Here is a 5,676-nt window from a genome sequence, read left to right on the forward strand (position 1 = left end):
CACCTGCAAACTTTGATGTCTGAGACCCTACTCTTCTGGTATGGTCCCGATACTCTCATATTAGACTACTAAGATTCTGAATCATTAAACTCCTCAAATTCCTTCAGTATCCACAGGTTCAGGTCATCAGTTTCAGAGCCACAGGCTGTTCAAATACAGACAGCTTTCCCAAGTGGTTAAAAGTAAGAATGACCTACTAAACTTCACCGTTCCATGGTTCATGCTTCGCTGAGCCAGAATTAAATATGTGAAGGTCCACGCTGAATCAAAATCATATAAGTGAATATTTTAAAACGGTCTAAGTGAAGAATTATAAATGGAAATAAATTCATGTCAACACCGTGCAAAAAGGAAGAACTTAAAAGAAAAAAAAGTTTCTTGCAAATGCAATTAAACCTAATTTAGAAGCAGAGAAGCAAGAAGCAAGCCAGTGTTTAGACATAAGAGACTAAAGGCAGAAAGTTAAATAAAATCCCAACATAGAGTCTTTACTGCACAGTGCAACATCTACATCAATGCTGGCTCATCATCATTTTCCTCTTTTAACTATATGACAGAGCTCTTTTAATCACATAAAATCCTCATGTGAATGTTGCTCAGTTAGCATAAACACAAGAAAGAATTTTCTGAAAGACTAAAAATGAAACGGATGATAAAAAAAAATGATGACAACAGGACGGGTCAGGAGCAGAGTCATCGATGGTGAGGACTAGCTTTCATAAACAGCTTATACATTCATATCCACCCGTTCACTGATAAAAACAATCTGAATTTGTCAGTCTGTACTCCCTGGTGCAGTCTATGTCACTGTCCTCTCACTCTGCATCTGTATTTTCTATACAGGAAACACAAAATGACCACAACAACAGCAGCAGAGGCAAAAACACAAAGCGCAGTGGTTGCAGCATGTGCTGACTCCTCCTGCAACCGATCTGATACAGCTTGTTCACCTGTAGAATACAGTACAATATAGTTACACGACAGGTACACTGAATACAACGTGTTCTGCATACACGGACTTTAAAATGCTGAAACACACTCACCGCTGATTGGCTGTACTCTGATAGGACGGGATTTCTCCATACCACAGGTTGTCGAGATTTCAACTGTGACAACGTCCTTTTCTATCACATCTAAGATGGTCAGTGACACATAGGTATAATTATTCCATTTACAGCCGTATTTTACGCCATTGTCACAGAGTTTGGTGCCATTTGTGTTACGCCAGACATAACTGTGACCAACACAGTCTTCTCCTTCTAAAATCCAATTTATGAAACAGGTTAGAATCACATTTTCTCCAGCGGTAATGTTGACAGTCTCGTTGCACGTCAGTGACACGCCTGGAAGAGAAAAAAGCAATAAGTGATGTTATTCCTTGTTTATTTGTCCCAGTGTCTTAATAGTATAGTACAAGGGATAAAAATACCTTGATCTGATGATACAGTGCTTGGTAAAGCACAAAACACACTCAAACATATCCACAGGCAGAACATCCTGGAAGTGCCACAGTCTTTAGAAACTGGAAAAAAGAAGAAAATATCTGAGTACTTTTAAGTAAAAACATTCTCTACAGGAAAAACTCCAATATAAATATTCTTGTTTCCAAAACGCTGTAAAGACTTACATATAGCTGCTAAGGCTAACATGTTATCCAATCATAGCTTACACCTAGTGCACCAGACCTAAATAATGTTTAACACAGGCTTTCTTTGCATTAGATGCCTGGACATCTATAAAGGCTACACAACAGGGGTTACCCACTTTCTCTGTTAATCTGTTAACATGCTATCAGATGTTGATGATGATGATCAGGGCTGGACTGGGACAAAAAAATCAGCCGGGCATTTTGACTAGAGACGGGCCCACCAGGTATTATAGGAAAAACCATAAAGCCTTTGAATGAAAACAAACGTCGTTGTGACAGTGATGTACACTGTCTTGTTGGTATATATGTATCAGTCTAATAACCTTAAACCTACACCATCCTCCCTATTCTGCTATTCTAAACAGTACTTAGCTGAAACCCAAAGACTTGGTTGAGTTAACCTCCTGAACTATGTACAACACATGGTGGAAACCTGAAATGAAGACAGAGAAGACTAGAGGTGAGACATGATCATTACTGAATATTAAAAAATAATAAATGACAGATTTAGTGATATTTTCATAAACCATTCATTTGCCACATCAATAAACAGCATGGCAGGGCAAAATATTTTTTCTAACATGGCAACCTTTAAAAAGTGAAAGGAGACAGAAAGACAGGTGAGAAAGAATAAAACTTAACCAACTTTTTGATGGCATTTTACACACAGTACTGGTACAGAAAATACTGGCATCATATACAGTACTTACTTCTGAAGAAATTATGTTGGGACCCTCAAAAAATTACTATGTACAATAATGGATTTCTATATATTTGACATCAGATGAAAACTTTGGTTGTAAGATTTGGATAATTATTTGTTAAAAGCTAGAAATTTTAAATGAGAATAAGAAAGAAGAGTATTTCTTTGTGCCCCCCTCTCCCTGTTAATGCCCTACCTGGCCCCCTGGCAACACTTTGCTAGACCTGCCCCTGCACAGTTACCAGCTGTCAGCTACTTAGAAAAGGATCCTGGTGTTATTTGTCTCTCAGAAACAGTTCATAACTTCCCTTCAACTCATTCATGTTAACTAAAAGGTAAACCTGTTTCTCAATCACCTGTTCAGCTCTGATGATTCAGTAAGGACATCTCCTGGTTTCATCTTCATGTTTCCCTCTCATCACATAACCAAACCGACATCATGACCAGCAGCTTTACAGCTGTGGCTCCAGCAAACATCAGCTGATACTAGAAATTAATTTTAAATAAATTCTAACAACAGCTGATCAAGTTTAAAGGTGCTTCTGCTTTTTAACGCGACATCTGCTGGTTTCCTCTTTCTGGCGCAAAGTGGGAGATAAACAAGCAAGAGAGAAAAGCCGATCAGCTGATCATTGATCAGTTTCATGATTGAAGTAGCAACAGGAGAGGCAGGGGAGAGAATGAGAGGAGAAGAGGCAGCTGATAGTGTAAAGACAGAATAAATCCAGCTTTGTGTCTTTTTTTTCCATTCTGAAATCACGTTTATTTTCAGCTCAATACGAAACGAGTAATATTAACTCTGAATACGAGACGATTCAGTTTTTTATGAGACGGTTGGCAACTCTACTAACTAACCTTATGAATAAAATAAAGTTCACTATCAATAACATCACAGCACCCATCCAGCTGTATAGAAACTCTGTCATGCTAGCTAGCACGCAGTACGAGTTATTGTAGCTGACTGTAAAACGTCAGCACAGCGAAAATAAACTAAACTTGGTTTATATCTGACCCAGACAGACTGCAGGTCATAACTTCTTACCTGAAGTTCAGTTCACCTGACAATCGGACCAGCCCCTCTTCGGGTCTCTGCTCCTCCGCCTCCCCTCTCCCTCATCCACCTGCTGCCCTCCACCACTTGCTAATGTTACTGAATCTGTGGAAGCTCCGCCATAGCCACCACCAAACAATTGAGTTATTTTTACACATCTGCCAGCATCTGTCCAATCCACCACCTTTCACTGTTTACACCGTTACGGAAAAAAAGACAACAACAAAAAAACATCGGCCCATAAAAACAAAAATTTGCCTGATGGGCCGATGGTCAGGCCAGCTATGATGATGATAAAATGGCAACAGAAAAAAACAAAAACATAACAATAGAATGCAATAATTTTACAAATAAGACAAGATTTAGACTTTAAAGATGCTGTGAATCAGTGGAAATGTGGGGCTTTCAAACAACCTGCTCTCAACAGTTTCAGTTGTTCTTTCAGCTGGAGACTCTGTGGTGTTTAAGAGTTTGAGAGTTACGATTAGTGAAGATTAAATACAAAAGCAGAATTCAATCCTAAGCTTATTGCACAAATACATTTGATATGCGATCTCCAAGTATGGAGTAAGTGTCCTGTTTTAGGATCATATATTGATTCTTATAGAAAAATAACATTTGTTGTAAAATTGTTTGCTGCCAACAGAAAGAAAGAGGTTTTTAAGAATTTGTATTACTCACTGAAGCTGATCAGGGGAACATGGAGACATTAAACACTGAAAAACTTTGAACCTTCCTACTCTTGCCACAGAGGACAACTCAACTGAAGGGCCAGCTGCATTTCTGAGCTCCTCTGCAGGTCTTGGCTGGACTTTTTCTTATTCTTAAGAACACGACTTTTAGATATTGTTCAGTCTGCTGTAGATAATCTTTGGGCCTGCCATTTCTCAATGACACACTGCACACCATGATTAATCAAGATTAGTTTTGAGCTAGTGGCTCTTTGGGAATCACCCTGTTGGTGCAAAAATACTGTTTTGTGTCTGTCAAACTGTATTGTCTTCACCATTTTTTATTTTTTTGCAACAGGCAGCTAGTAACAAAGTAGCTATACAGAAAATGTATAATGGTTCTTTGTTAATTTTTCTGCATAGACACTGCATTGGTTCTTCCTTGAGTTACGTAGCCTTTTTATCCTTGAATAGGGCGGCGTTTAAGTGGCTTACCAAAAACAAAAATGAATGAAGAAAACAGCCAATCTGAAAAGAAAAACGACAAAAGCTTGGAGAAATTTTGCGCTGTTCAGAAGAAATAATATATATATATATATATATATATATATATATATATATATATATATATATTTTTTTTTTTTTTTTAAAGTCTGGCTCCTTGGAAGCAAAATCTGAAGAAATGAGGGTTGGCTGAATACTATACAGTATATACAGCACTGCCTGACTGAGTTTGCTAATGAACCTCAGAAATAATGTCTCCACCTGACATAATGACATCTGGGTATTTCTTTGCTTTCTATCTTTGCCTTCAGAATCCTCTAAAATGAACCCATATTAAAATGACCCTCTCCTAATTCACTCCTAAAACACGGTGCAATATTAACGTGCCAAAACCCCACACTGTAAATATTTATTGTTTTCTGATTGTATATTTGTACAGCTGATATTGTTTGCAAACTGTTCATATGTACATAGTGCTGCAGAACTGTGCACCTCACCCCCCTTTTCTTTTCCCACATGTCCTCACTGAGTAGGAGCTACTCTGTATCTCACTGACACAATGTGTATAGTGACAATAAAAGGCATTCTACTCTAATTCCAGTGTTTGCCAAACTTCACACTGATGAGCTGTCAGTGAGTCATTAGTGTCATTTGTTAAATTATAGTTTGTTCGTTTGGTTTGGCATTAATACTTCAGTCACATTCCACACTGTACAGTCACTCTAACTGTGACTGTGTTCTGTGGAAATTCAAACAATTGAAGGACTAAGCCAACAGCTCCATTGTAGCTGTCACTATAGTCACTAATACAGTTCAGATTGTAGATGCTGATGAACAACATGGAATAAGTGAACAGAATAATCTCCCCGCTCATTTACAGTTTTTGTTATGGGATATATTTTTGTACTCTACACCTCCGTATTCCCCTGACAGCTACACCTCTACTGTAAATGAGTACTGGGATTAAGATTTTACAAAACGTCCTACCAAGAATACTTTGGTAGTAGGTATGTGTGCAGTTTATTAGGAATACAGCTTGTCAGAAGATAATTTTGTATTGATCGACTTCTGTGTATTTGCTGTCACAATAAAGAGTTAG

General features: G+C 38.0%; 1 long non-coding RNA gene across 1 annotated transcript; it reads right to left on the reverse strand.

The window, feature by feature from the left end:
* Positions 1 to 210: 210 nt before the first annotated feature.
* LOC146663109 (uncharacterized) lies at positions 211 to 1,523 on the reverse strand. The gene is made up of 3 exons (XR_014912905.1): positions 1,430 to 1,523; positions 1,044 to 1,343; positions 211 to 950 (listed from the first exon to the last, which is right to left on the reverse strand). It is a non-coding gene; the product is annotated as an uncharacterized LOC146663109 (long non-coding RNA).
* Between the last annotated feature and the right edge of the window lie 4,153 nt (positions 1,524 to 5,676).

Source organism: Rhamphochromis longiceps, linkage group LG8 (assembly GCF_057381845.1).
Source record: "Rhamphochromis longiceps isolate RC_006_pf linkage group LG8, R_longiceps_female_GT1.1, whole genome shotgun sequence".
Classification (NCBI taxonomy): Eukaryota; Metazoa; Chordata; class Actinopteri; order Cichliformes; family Cichlidae; genus Rhamphochromis; species Rhamphochromis longiceps.